Source organism: Crotalus tigris, unplaced genomic scaffold, assembly GCF_016545835.1.
Source record: "Crotalus tigris isolate CLP2741 ecotype Arizona unplaced genomic scaffold, ASM1654583v1 scf7180000017729.2337069, whole genome shotgun sequence".
Lineage (NCBI taxonomy): Eukaryota > Metazoa > Chordata > Lepidosauria > Squamata > Viperidae > Crotalus > Crotalus tigris.
In genome coordinates, this window is record NW_024096596.1 from 75337 (window position 1) to 90531 (window position 15195).

General features: G+C 38.8%; 1 long non-coding RNA gene across 9 annotated transcripts in view; it reads right to left on the reverse strand.

The window, feature by feature from the left end:
• Window positions 1-488: 488 nt before the first annotated feature.
• Window positions 489-15195, reverse strand: part of LOC120306232 — a 53081-nt gene continuing 38374 nt past the window's right edge. For 2 of the 9 annotated variants that reach the window (XR_005556199.1, XR_005556203.1), the window contains exons 3-7: window positions 14717-14910; window positions 13050-13242; window positions 2826-2953; window positions 1775-1863; window positions 489-1287 (exon numbers count right to left, since the gene is read on the reverse strand). This is a non-coding gene — a long non-coding RNA (uncharacterized LOC120306232). Of the gene's footprint in view, window positions 1905-2825; window positions 2954-13049; window positions 13243-14716; window positions 14911-15195 lie in introns of all 9 variants that reach the window. The other 7 variants (XR_005556201.1, XR_005556205.1, XR_005556206.1 and 4 more) reach the window with 6 other exon arrangements.

A 15195-nucleotide genomic window follows, 5' to 3' on the forward strand; every position in this document is an offset into this window, starting at 1 on the left:
TTATTTATAGCTTGCCTATAAATACATGGCTTTGGGTGGAGTTAAAACAGAGGGGGGGGGGGAAGAGCAGCTAAGAACACTTATAAACACTCAAACTAACCCAAAGCTATCTGAGCCCCAGACCATCTCACAAAGCTGGGTTTTTTTTAGTGCCTTGTGAAAGGCCAGGGGGCCAAGGCAAATCTAATTTCTGTGGGGATGAAGTTCTGGGGAGGCACTGTAACAAAGACCCTCCTCTTGGGTCAGAATAACAGTTGGAAGGGACCTTGAAGGTCTTGTTGTCCAACCCTCACTCAAGCAGGAGACCTTATACCATTTCAGACAAATGACTGTCCAGTCTCTTCTTAAAGACCTCCAGTGATGGGACAACCACAACTTCTTGAGATAAGCCAGAAAATACTTTTAGTTTGGGTCTCTCCTTGATTAGCTTCTATCCGTTGCTTCTTGTCCTCTCTTCTGGTGCTTTGAAAAACAGGTTGACCCCCTCTTCTTTGTGGCAGCCCCTCAAACATGGAAATACTGCTATCATGTCACCCTCTAGTCCTATATTTCATTAAACTAGGCATACCCAATTCCTACAACTGTTCTTCTAGTAGGCGAAACTCTTGCGGTGATACCTCTGTTCTATGCCAGCTTCTTTCTTCTAGTGCAAATTTGCCTTTGAAGGTAATTAAATACTTATAGTAACATAAAGGAGAGTTTATAAATCAATGGGCTAGCTGTTTTAAAATTGTTGCCTGGATTATTTTTTCTTCCTTTTTTTATTTAATAGGCATAAAAAATACACACAATATTTTCTTCTTTTACTCATCGTAGGAATAAAATAAGGTTGCTCCCGAGCAAAGGGTAACAAATATTAAGATTGTTCCAATTTTTTCTTTCTAAAAAAAAAATGGTTCCTTCACTTTCCACTGGGTTGATTTTCTCAAATGTAACAGATTGGCTTCTGTTAGATGACACAACTGTTTGCAGCTATTTCCAGGACTAATCCAGATGTGAAAAGCATTGAGCAAAAGACCTGAAGAAAGAAAATAAAGAAGGAAGTGTCATATTGTGGTTTGTATACGAGTAGTCCTTGACTTATAACTGTTTAGTGATCATTCAAAATTTCAATGGCACTAAAAAAAAGTTGACTTACCATCAGTACTCACCCTTACAACTATCACAGCATACTCACAGTCACATACAGCAATCAAAATTCAGGTGCTTGGCAACTGGCATGTATTTACGATGGTTGCAGCATCCTTGGGTCATGCGATTTCCATATGTGACTTTCTCAGCTGGCTCCTGACAGGCAAAGTCAAGATTCATTTACAGCCAGATTCATTTACAGACCATGTGATTTACTTAACAACTGCAGCGATTTGCTTAAAAAGGTGGCAAAAAAGATTGTAAAATTGGGTGTGCCTTGGTTAACAATGGAAATTCTAGTCCCAGCTGTGATCATAAATTAAGAACTGACTGTAGTACCCTACATGAACCATGATTCCATGGCTTGTTCAGCTCAAAGAAGCCATTTCTTATCCTGTAAACCTATCTATAGTCTCTCCTATCCCTCCACTTGCAGAGAGGAAATATTTAAACATACAGTAGAAGGAAAAAAAATAATAAAAAGCTTTCCAGGTTGGCTAAAAAGTTGTACTGCAGGGTTCAGGCTCACAAAAAGCAATACAATGCACAATACAGACAAGGCTCCTTGACTGCAGAATTTGTCAATGTATACATTGTGCTGGGACAGAAAATGTCTGGGGCAAAACTGGTGTGAAATTTTTACCTGGCTGGCTGGGGAATTCTGGGAGTTGAAGTCCAATGGTCTTAACATTGCCAAGGTTAAACACCACTGCTTTAGACTCTTCCTCTAGTCTAATGATTGAATAAGACATTGAATTCACCTGAAATACACGCTGAAAATGCCAATGAAAAAGACTGCAAATTGACCTTATTTAAAAACAGAGGTCAATATTTGTTTTGGAAAGCAAAAATATGATCAAAGGTCATATTCCTCCATTTGTAAGTAATATTCACTCAGGATGATAATGATTTTCTAAAAATAAATTAAAATTATTTTAGATTTTTTAATGCAAATTACTAGAAAGGTAGCAAAAGAAATCCATAAGAAAATGAATTTTTTGCTGTATCATTTTTTTTTTACAATTGAGTTGTTTTATTTAACATGGCAGCTCAGTATTATTTCTCATGCACAGTAGATTGTTGCTTGTTTAGACAGGTTTAAACATAAGGTGAACCTTTTCTATCGTTTGAATATTTTAGGTTGATAACATTTCATCCCAGCGATATACAGAATACTATTCCTTTTTAGTAATGATCTGAAATTTCCCATAAGAGGATTAACAGCCTTGATCTCCCCTCTATATGAAGACATAAATAAATTAGCATCCTGTGTGTAGAACATTCAATTTTACAGTAGGTGGTGTTCTTGTTACGCTTTCATACATGGCATGCTAATTAACTATCTTAAAGAGAACATCATTAAATTATTCCCTCAACCCGCTTAAAACATTTCAATGTTTAATGTACTCCACCACTTCAATTATATTTAGAAAGAATAGCATAACCACAGCTTTCTTCCCTAATGGCTTTCAGAATAGATTTTATATTTTACTGTGGACACAGAAGAAATTTGAGAACAGAAAGAGAAGCCTGTATTCCATCTGTGATATTTAAACTAAAACTGTCTAAGAAAATTCACAAAGGAGAAAGCCTTTTGTCTGTCCGAAAGTGTTCACTTATTTGCAAAAATGCTAAGTGTAACTGATGCAAAAACTCGAGTTTTTTTAAAAAAAAAAAATTAGAAAGATACTTACCGATTTGGAGAAAGATGCCTGAACTTTTTTTTTCTTTTTCTTTTTTAACTGTTCTCAAAGGTATTACAAGCATGTTGAGGGAATGCTTTGGAGAAGATAAATGCACAAAAGCTCCTTTGTTGACATATCTGAAATTAAGTACCAAGAGACAAAAGGGGCTAGGATAGTGTGGCTAGTCTGTATATTATAACATGGTTTTCATTTTAATTCTGAACTAGGAGCAAAGGGGAAATACTTGCCTTTAACTCTTTCCTGGTAGAGTCTGATATAGAAAGCTGGTATTTTATACCATCTCACCAGACCTTGTAGCTCCAAATAAAGATATGCTGCAGTGCAGTATCCCAGCCCTTACCAAGCACATCTGTTTGCTGGCTGAATAGGGTAGAATTTCTTGTCAGGTGGATTTAGTTTGAACACTTTTCTTGGGTAGTAAATAGGACTTAGCAATAGCACTTAGACTTATATACCACTTCATAGTGCTTTACAGCTTTCTCTAAGCAGTTTAGAGAATCAGCATATTGCCCCCAACAATCTGGATCCGACCTCGGCTAAATCAACTTTGAGCCGGTGAGAATTGAGCTGCTGGCAGTTGGCAGAATTAGCCTGCAGTACTGCATTCGAACCACTGTGCCATTACGACTCTTTTAACCCCTTAAGTAATTCTATATAAAGAGGAAAACAGCAACTGCAGTTTTGCTTTCATCCATTGCTCGTATCTGAGGGAAAAGATCTTAATATCATGTGAAAATACATAATTTTAGTTGAAAGAATTCTAAATAGTGTAGTCCATTAACTTCATATTAGAGAAGGGTAAGATTAAATCTGGGAATTTAGCATGTAGGAAAAATGCTGGTCCACTTCCTGATGAGGTGCTGATGACAGTGTAAGGCAAAGCCAGAGTCAAGACAGATATTGAGTGGCCACTGACTGCCTGACCATCAGTGGAAGGAATGTGGCAAATACTCTCCCAAACTCTGGAGAACTGGTTAGCTCCTGGTGCTGGAGGACTGGGCAGCCTTGTCTGGCATTGGCTATTTTGGCATTTTATTTGTCTGGGATGCCAGTTTGCTGGCAGCAGAAGCAGACAGGACCTCTGCCAATCCTGTCCTGAAGGCATTGCCAGAAAAAGACTGGCTGCCACTCAGAAATTCCCGGATCAGACTTTGCTGTAGGAACTTCCTATACTATCGAGGTCATTCTGAAGGTTGGCTTAGAGGAGGGTGATTATTTATTCTTTCGTCCTTTGACATAGCCTGGAACAAGAACACAACTTAGGATAGCTTGAAAGCCAGATTTTACCCCTGCAAAGCTCCTCGGAGTTGCTCCTCGCCACGGACGGAGATATCTCCCTGTCTCTGCTAAGGAGGCAGTTGAGGAGGCAGGCTAGGTATCCAGTATATACTGAAGATGGGAGTGGGCTGACTGGGGTGCCTGAGGGGCTTTGGAATCACCTGATTCATGATGGGGGATTGTGATAAATGATAAGTGATAAGTGGGCTTTCTGGGACAGAGGCTATTGTGGGAGAATGAAACTATAGTTGTGATGAGCAATGGAAGGTATGGTAGGAAGCTCTGGGTGGCTGGCATCCAGAGAAAGAGTTCACATCTTTGATTGTTGCCCGTTCAGCACCTTCAGCTTCAGCCTTCATCTCAAGAGCCAGAATATAAATCTTTGGAGCCCAGGAGTTTCAGATGCTGTTAAATGCAAGGCTTATCTGTAACAAATCCATATTCATCCATAAATTAATCTAAATGTTGGCAGAAGCTGTGAGAGTCTGGATGAAGAAAAGCAGGCTTTAGCTCAACTTTACCAAGACTTACTAGGGATTTTGCCTCAGCCCTACTCCCAGATCCCAGAACTGGAGATTTTACACTTTGGCCCTGGATGGGGTTGCATTTCCCCACTCATACCTAGTGTACAATCTTGAGGTCCTCTTGGATTCACGGCTCCTGCTCAAGGAACAGCTGCCAGCTCTAGTTAGGAAAGATTTTGCATAACTTCATTTGGTGGGCCAATGCCACCCATTCTGCGATGAGGACAACTTGTCGATCATTCATGCCTCTTGATTGGACTATTACAATACACTCTACACGGGACAGTCCCTATAAATTATCCACAGTTTTGACTGGTCTAGAATGCAGGAATGTAGATCATTATGGGTATAACTTGGCATATCCATATAACTCTGGTACTTTGCAAGCTGCACTGGGTGCCTCAGTTCCTGGGTGCAAATCAAGGTGCTGGTTAACTTCTATACAGCCCTACAGAGCCCAGGATGGCCGAGACTTCATCTGATGATGTCTCTGGGATCATTTTGGGTTTAAGAGCCCTGAGGAAATTGATAGGCTCAGCTCTGCCAGTTTCTGTTTGAATTACAGTCTCTCATGGCTAGTGAAGACTTTCCATGAGATGGCTGTTTTGCTGAGGAAGTTGTGTTTTCATTGGGACTGTAGTGTGTCCCTGCTCAAAAAGCTTTCACTCAATCTGATTCTTTTGGATACTTTAGGTCTGTCTATGCCTTTCCTTTCTACCCAAGTAGAAAACAACTGTATCCCCAGAGAGCCCTAGGGCCCTAGATTATTAGAAACTGCAACAGATTTCAAGCTAGGGTACATCAGAAAAACTAGATTGGTCATGGTTGCAGATGGAAAGACCAGGGTTGGGAGATTCCCACTAACATTGGAGTCCTTCTTGGCATCTCAGTAGCTTTCAATACTATCAACCATACTATGCTTCTGGAACATCACCGAATAACTGGACTCATCTTGCAGTGGCTCTTCTCCTTTCTGAAATGATGTTTCCAGTTGGGTGAGGGGAAATATATGCTTGAAAACCTCTACTTTGTGAAATGCCTCATAGTTGTATCCTGTCCCTACTTCTCCTTATCATCTACAAAAAACTGTTGGGGAAGAGCATTATGAATATGATGATTATATCCAGCTATACAGTTCAGCTCCAGGCTGAAAAAAATGATACGGCGGAAGTGCTGGTCAAGAGCCTTTAAGCCGGAAGGTCTGGATGGGGAGAAACAGACTCAGACTGAATCTCTCCAAGATGGATCATCTTAGGGTTCGTGGGCCTAACAAGTGCAGTGAAATACTGATTCTGAATGGGTTTGTATTCTTTCATTCAGAGTGGTTTGGGAGTCCTTCTATACTCATAGCTCCTGCTTAGTGAATGATTGGCAGGTGCGGCTAAATGGGCTTCAGCACTTTCTGTGCACTTATTGCATACTTTCCTGAATTGGGAGGACCTGCTCACAGTTACACATGTCCTAGTTACCTCTCAATTAAATAACTGTGGTACTCTACATGTGGCTACTCTTAAAGTACATGGGAAAGGTAGAGCTAGTACAGAATATGGCAATCTGGACAGAGATGAATGTATCCTGGCATACCCTGTGTCCTTGCTATTTTGGAAGCTGCACAGGTTGCCAGTTGGCTTCTGGATACAATTTAAAGCCCTGCTTGTCATCTTTAAGGCCCTTCATGCCTCCCAACTTTGTTAGGACTGCCTTCTCCTATATACAAGCCCACCCTACTTGTGCCAGCAGAGAGGGTCTACTATAGATTCTGTTAGTTAAAGAACTCTGACTTTTGGGATCTAGAAGAAGAACCTTCTCTGTCATAGCACCTGTCTTTTGAAACATCCTATTCTTAGGATAAGATCTGTTCCCATCTGCATATCCTTTCACAGGAGCCTGAAGACCTGGCTTTGTGGTTGGTCTGGGGACTAAATAGGAGAGTTTCACGCTGGAGGTGGCTGCTGGATTGATGGCATACTCCATCTCTCCCCCTCTCTGTTCTCCACCCATCCACTCAGCCACCATCTTTTTTATCATATCATATTATTAAGTAAATTAATAAACAAGCAAGCAAGCAAGCAGCAATGGATATATGTCATTGAATGAGGGATTATTAGGAAATATTTAGATTCAACTGAGAGACTGAAAAATTGTTGGGAAAGAAGACCATACCAAGTCACTTTTATACTGTTGCCAAGAAATCTACCTGAATGTATCCACAAAGCCACCTCCAGTTGAGCCTGACTCACAGGAATCTTTGCTTTCTTCTGCTAATCACTCCCACAGTATGCAATAGAAGTTAATCTACTAAAACAGTGTTTCCCAAACTTGACCATTTTAAGGCATGTGGACTTCAACTCCCAGAATTCCACAGCCAGCAATGCTGGCTGTGGAATTCTGGGAGTTGAAGTCCACATGCCTTAAAATGGTCAAGTTTGGGAAACACTGTACTAAAAGATCATATTGACCTTTGAACCCATTCCACCAAAATCCAACAATCAGCTTCATAATAAAATCTTACGCTCCACGCAGTTTTTATCGAGCCTCGACCAAGGTGGTCTGGTGGTCTGCCTTACAAGTAAACTTCTTTGAAGTTGAGTGGGGAATAATAGCAGGAAGCTGGAAAGGACATCCAGGATTTGAAAATATAGCTTAACTCCCAATACTCACTCAAGCCAGTACTAGACAAGGATAAAGTTCTCTACCAATTAATCATTAAGATTGTCCAACAAGTTTGAAAATAAGTAATTTAGTAGAAACTATGTGCAAGTAGACCTCACTTGTCAATTCCCTTGTTTGAAGGTATGATAGTGCTGAAAAAATAGTTCTGCAACCAAGGCACACATTTATGAACATTGCAGCATCCCTCATTCATGTGATCACCATTACCATCAGTACACATCCTGTCACTGATCTTGGTCTTAATTTGTTTCCCCATTGCAGATGGTGAGATTGAGTGGGAGGGATTAGAAGAGAATAAGTAAGCACACAATAAGAAACATATCAAGTGTTTGCTAAGTGCACTCGTGGCTGCTAGTACATTGCTTTCAATCTCTTCCCTACTGTGTTCCTGCTTACTCTCTTCTAATCCCTTCCTCTCCAACAACGGTAAATGCATAATTAATTTCCTTCTTGCTATATACTCCAGCACTGGAGCATTCCAAAAGACAGGGGAGTAGGGAAAAAGAAAGTCACAGTCACAATCATGTAATCTCCCACTTAGCAACTACTTCACTTAAAGAAATTGCTGCTGGTTTTAACTAGGGTCACTAAGTGAGGACTACTTGCATTTTGTTTTATAGTATGGGTATGAGACAGGAACAATCACTTAGCCGCTATCATTTTCCATATTTCTAAAACATTTGGGTTTTGTCCAAAATTTTTCAGAGATGCAGAGAGGCCTGGGCCAAATCCAGTTTTTGAGGTCCTTAGCTTTAATAAAAAAATTTAAAAAATAACAAAATATGAAAATAAACCTCAGCCTTCAACCAAATGAGTCATAATGTGAAAAGCAAATATTTCAATTTTAGATTTTTAGTTTAAGGTCTCCTGCCTAAATAGTTCTTTATTCCACAATGGTATTATTCTTACAATTAATCTGAAAATTCTGATTAAACTGTAATGATAGGGTAAATAATGGGAGATAAATAGACTGAATATTCTTTGAGAAAATTTGAGGGAGTTAAGCAAGTAAGTAATATTATTGTTAAATGTATGAAAAGTTGAGATAAACATCCTTAATTTTTGCTACCATATCTGATCTTCTAGCCCAGGGGTCTTCAAACGTGGTCCTTTTATGACTTATGGACTTCAACTCCCAGAATTTCTGAGCCAGCGTGCCTGGCTGAGGAATTCTGAGAGTTGAAGTTCACAAATCATAAAAGGGCCAAATTTGAAGACCTCTATTTTAGCCAGTTCAATTCTGCTAATCTGATCTCCTTTTCTCAAAGCTGCAATTATTCTTACAGATGCAGCAATCTGGTCTCTCTCCATTCCATTTGGATTTTATGAAGTTGCTGCCATTTTGAATAGCCTTATATAATTATGTCCAAATAATCATTTGCCATATACAAATATCAAGAATGAGCACGTTGTACCACATTCCAGGTACTTGAAAAGCAATTTAGTAACAGATTTTCAAACATATGTTCAGTGAGTTATCCAGAATGTTTTCTCCTTTTTGTTCTTGTTTGTACTCTACTTAGGCTGTCTGAATAAAAACACCAACTATTACAAAAATGGAAATGTTTATAATCTATAATATAAATATGGATAGAAACTTGTTGTCTTGCTTTGTCAATGTCTCAGGGTTGCTTAAAGATGTCTAAAGCAGTGTTTCTCAACCTTGACAATTTTAAGGCATGTGGACTTCAACTCCCAGAATTCCACAGCCAGCATTGCTGGCTGTGGAATTCTGGGAGTTGAAGTCCACATGCCTTAAAATTGTCAAGGTTGAGAAACACTGGTCTAAAGGGACCCATTTAAGAAGATACTTAAAAATTAAGAAACTCCTGATAAGGAATTTTACTACAAAAAAAAGTCAACCGAATTACTTACTGACCAAATTTCCAGTCCCAGCTGTGGTGATAAGCTGAGAACTACCTGTATTGGCAAACAAAAATTTCCTATTTACCCCAAACCTCACAGTTGCAACAGAAAGAAACTTAGGCCAATTGTCCAGAGACTTCATTGACTGATCACTGTTTAGAATAGAATAGAATAGAATAGAATAGAATAGAATAGAATAGAATAGAATAGAATAGAATAGAATAGAGCTGGAAGGGATCTTAGAGGTCTTCTAGTCCAGCCCCCTGCTCAAGCAGGAGAACCTATGCCATCTCAGACAAGTGGCTGTCCAGTCTCTTCTTAAAAACCTCCTGTGATGGAGCATCCTCAATGTCTGAGGGCAAGCTGTTCCACTGATTAATTGTCCTCACTGTTAGGAAGTTTCTCCTTAATTCCAGGTTGCTTCTCTCTTTAATCAGTTTCCAACCATTGTTTCTTCTCCTGTCCTCTGATGCTTTGGAGAATAATTTGACCCCCTCTTCTTTGTGGCAGCCCCTCAACTAATGGAATACTGCTATCATGTCACACCTATTTCTTCTTTTCTTTAGACTAGCCAAACCCAAGTCCTGCAGCTATTCTTCCTATGTTTTAGTCTCCAGGTCTTTGATCATTTTAGTTGCTCTTCTCTGAACTTTTTCCAAAGTCTCAACATCTTTTTTGTGATATGGTGAACAAAATTGGTTGCAGTATTCCAGGTGTGGTCTCACTAGGGTTTATAAAACGGTACTAATACCTCTCTTGATTTTGATTCTATGCCTCTGTTTATACAACCCAGGATTGTATTAGCACACTGCTGGCTCAAGTGATCGTCCACTAGGATCCTAAGGTCCCTCTCACAGTTTGTGGAAGGAGTCATCAGTTTCACTTCATGTACTGATCTTAATCTGGTAATGCTGTAGGGCTTTAACATGAAATAAAGCTATCTGATGGGATTTCAGTTGACTTACGAACTTCTAAAATTAACAGGATGGGGAGAGAGAGGCAGTAGCTAGACTAGTTTCAAGCTGAACTACATACAGTACATGACACTTCAAACTACAAATAATTTCCCTAGCCTAGAATTGACCTGAATTCAACAACTTCTGCTTTGGAATTCTACAGTCAACAATAGGTGAATGCCCAGGCTTCTAAGTGCTGTAGTGCTCTTAACACTGCTCTTAACTACACTGGAGAAATAATATGTAGCTGTTGAAAATGGTACCTACCTTGGTGCAGAATCTAATCTTCTAACTGGAGTGGTTTTTCTTTCATTTTGCACAGTTTAAACAAGAGATAAAGAACAGCACGACAGAATAGTAAGACAGTGACATAATAGTGATACTTGGACTGGGTAGTGAGGAAGTGAGAAAGTATAAGCAGCTTTGTGTGTGGAAAGCAAAGAAAAGGAACTAGTTTTTGTGAAGCTAAAACAAGAACAACCCAGGTGGGGAATTATCAGAACAGGGATATTTGCAGCATATGGTCAAAAACATCAAGATGGTGGTTGGGACACTGTTATGAGCTTGTGCGATACATATGAAAAACAAGTGAAACATTCCTGTGGCCACCATATTACTTTTTTTTTTTTACCAAATAGCCCTGCAGGAAAACATGGCCCACGTTTTCCATGGTGTCATATCTCCCAACTGTGACAGTACGTCTAGGTTTATTAGCCATTTGCTTGGGGATTGAAAGCTGGTGCAATGTCTTTTTACCAAGCTGGACTAGCAAACATGTTGCCATAATGTGAATTATATATGTTTCCAGTTCTTAACACTGTTCCAGAATGGGGAAAAAAACCTTGTTAAAGGAAAGTCATCTAATTGGCTAACTCATGAATTCTGTATGGAAACAGCACTCCCTATTTTTTTAAAAAAAAATCTGATAAAATTGAAATATATTGAATGCTGATAGTTAATAGATTAAATGTTGATTAAATGTTATGGTTTGATTCTTGCTCATTAAATATATACCAATATCTGCATTATTTACTGTTCTTTTTTCTTCTTGCAGCTGTAAGCAACCATTTTAAGTAGCAAGCAATTTAAATTTGAGTTATGAAAGAAACAATTTCAGTCTTAGAGAGGCGAGGACTTTTCTGTAGAATATTGTGAGGAAAGTCTTTGATTTTGACACCACTTTGTGGTTAAAAACATCTCCCGCGTTTTTTTAAACTATAAATCCCTGAAATAGTTTAATGAACAATTGTTAAGGTTTCTACAACTGCTGCAAAGTATGTTCTCTCCTCACACCACCAATGTTCTTTGAGTAACCCACACACCAAATGTATGTTTATATAAAGCAGCTTGTTTAGAGGCAGTTGGTACTTCTGTATATGACCTCTTGTGTAAAACACAGCATGTCTGGCTTCAGTTGTGTTATTTTGTCAGCAGGTTCCAGTCTGGTCTAAGCTAGAAGCAGCTCTCTATACAGCTGGTCAGGAAAAGTGGACATCTGTGCAAAAAATAATAATAACCCCAAACGGAATTCCATAGAATATTGTTCTATCTTGGGAAATACAAAGAATTTTTTTTGTATTTGTGACTTACACATCTTTGAAAGATCGTCAGATTGTACAGTAAATTAGCTAGCTTCATGGACAGGTGAGAAGTTTAAGATAACTCTTTTTCCAAAGGGAAACATGTTTACTCCTCTGCCAAATAATAGGACTTAAGTTAAAAGGATTTAATTTCATCAGAATTAAAATAGTTAATCTTGCATTAGCAATTATTTGTCTTTCTTTCTGGTTTTCCTATGACATCGCATGGATATTATACTATTATCATTACTATTACTATTGTAAAATTTAACCAAAAAGATATGTCTGTATTGATTTCTCCTTTATTAATTACACAATAATTATAGAAAATGAAGGGCCAACAAATACAGCAGTAATCTACTCTAGCAATCAGGTCATTTATTTTAAAATAAAATAGTGATAAGCCTTAGGTTTTCATGGAAATTAGCTTGTATCAGATACTTTCAGGCTGCTTAAAAAAAATTGGTTACCCCCTACTGCAACTTTTATGAAAGTAATGGATAACCATTAAGGAAAAAAAAATCTCTTTTTTCTATCTCTCAAGGCAAAATGTAGGAAGGAAAGAAATCTGTCCTTATTGTCTTGATTTCATAGCAGATTCAGAACCAAAATTCAGGATTTTTGCATATATCCTGCAGCTGACTGAGAAAATATTCCTATGAACCAACTTGAAAAATGTATCAGTTCGGCTCAGATAACACATGTATCAGTCTTCATCAAATATTGTATGCCTCATAACACATGTTATGCTCAATCACCAGAATTCACTTTTTTGCTAGGACTTCTGTATTGTTCTGTTCCCTGTGGTGGCATACAATCATCAGAAAAAGGATGAAAAATACCTTAGTACTACAACCATATTGATTCAGAAATGCAAAAACAGCACCATTCGTGAGGGACCGATCAGAATTTAACATCATCTAAATCAGGGGTCTTCAAACTTGGTCCTTTTATGACTTGTGGACTTCAACTCCCAGAATTCTTCAGCCAGGCATGCTGGCTGAGGAATTCTGGGAGTTGAAGTCCACAAGTCATAAAAGGGCCAAGTTTGAAGACCCCTGACCTAAATGTTCAGTCAAAGAGCCATACTTTAAAACCCTGTGAAAAGTTAGCAGGGAGCCGATACTTAATGTGCCACGGCCATTTGTTTTATAAAAGGGGGCCACCACTGAGCAGGTAGAATTCCCTCAGGGATGGGACCACAGCAAACTCTGCCTCTCTAACCTTCATTCACACTCCCTTGGAGGTCTAAAAGAGATGGTATGAAGGAAGTAAACAACCTTGAATGTTTATTATTTAAACAATAATAATGCACCAAGCTTGAATTTTACCTACATTATTATAACATGAAAAACCTTTTGCAGTGTTCAAAGACTCACAGAATCAATGAACCACGGGACTGATTAAATGTACATCCAAATATATTGCTTTTCCATTGCTTCCCATGGAAAGTGCTTGAGTTTCCATTTCCAAATTTGCATTTCCATCCGTATATGTAGTGTGAACTTGGAATAGATATACAGTGTACCTAAATGCAAATTCAGTGAGATCAGTGTAGGATAGATAGATATTATCTGTCCAATATTTTTATCATTTAGCCCGGGGTCCCCAACCCCTGGTCCATGGATCAGTACTGGTCTGCAGCATGCCAGCAACTGGTCCACACAAACAAGCAAAGCCCCATTCGTGGGATGCAGGCAGCACACAAAACCACGCACTCTCCGATCTGCAGAAAAATTCTCTCCACGGAACCAGTCCCTGGTGCCCAAAAGGTTGGGGACCTCTAATTAAGCCCATATAAAACCATGATTCCTATGCTGGCACATATTACATCACTCTCTCCAACTGTTTTTTTCCACCAGGAGTTCCTTAGGTAGATTGTTCAAAAGTGTGGGTTGAAGATAAAAAGCAAGAGAAGAAATACAAATCATTGCCTATCCTAAGTCTGTTCTTTATTTGGGATAGGAAAGATAGAAACAAGCAAATATCAGAGGCTTCACTTTAAATAAACAATGTAGAATTTGAAAACTTCTAATTGATAGAAAACCTAATCATCTTTTTTTCAGGAATGAAGTTAGATTTATGCTCACAAGCAAAATTATACTGTCTCTATTCAACATGAATAGTCTTTGCTGTCCGCTGAGATAAACCAGTCTTGTTTTACTGTTTTATGTTTTATGTAGATAGGCATATATATGTATGCTATTGTAATGGTATGCGGTAATGGCCTTGGGAGACAGGGGAAGAGCCACAGCCAAGACAATGGTTGGACAAGTGGCAAATTAGCCCAACATCTTAGAAGGGACCCTCCATAGTTTCTTGGGCTGTATAAAGACAATGGGAAAGAAATGTACCTTCAGATTTATACTAATGTAACCTTACAATAAATTTAGAGCTGGGAACACGCTAAGCATTGGTGTGCTTCTTGACTGGACTAGCTCACAAAGCTGACAGCTATTTTTCCATTCATGAGCTTCCAGCCTCCTCTCCTCTCTAGTCAAAGTGAAAATTCAGATGTATCTTGATAGCAATAAATATGTGCCAGTATAGCAACACTGAGGATACAATATTGAATGTGGTTCTCAAAGAGAACATGTCATTGCACCAAGTGGTGTTTTCTTCTAAAGACATATTGACCAGCACGCAATATGGCACCATCTACCAAGATGCTCCATGATGACTAGGACAATTACATGAACTAGGTCAAGTTCAATCTCAAATATTGGTCCTCCTGGGATTTCCCAGAGGGATTCAATTTGGAGATTACACTACATACAAACAGTCCTTGACTTACTTTGAATGGTCATTAAGCAAATGGTTGTAAGTCAAGGACTACCTGTAGTAGTAAGTTATGTCCTGATTTTCAGCAAATTCTACAATGAACTCTTTGTAGACTGCAAATAGCAATAGCACTTAGCCTTATATATTACTTCAAAGTGCTTTAGGGCCCTCTCTAAGCGATTTACGGAGCCCACAACAATCTGGGTCCTCATTTTACTAACCTCGGAAGGATGAGTCAACCTTGAAGCTGTGAAGATCGAACTACTGGCAGTGAGTTGAATTAGCCTGCAGTATTGCATTCTAACCACTGCACCACCATGGCTATTGTTATAGCTTGTTTAGAGATTGCTTGGAACCCTGGTGCCACCAATGGATATTCCAATCTGCTGAATCATGTTTTTTTCCATAAGATCATCTGTGAAACCATTGAAAGATGCAAAACTATGACTTCTAGTTGAATCCATCTGGAGAAACATTATGTGTACTAATGGCTGACTGCATAACAATCCCCCCATAAAATGTGTCTCTAAAGGTCGGATATGACATTATTGGCAATGCAGTAAGATATAGCTGGCTGTAAATTCCAGAGTTTCTGTAGTCTTAAACAGATGGCTGTGAACCATTTATGAACATATGCCATAGAATATCACGAAACTTGTATACTGCCTAAAATATAATCATTACCATGGTTTTCTTCTTC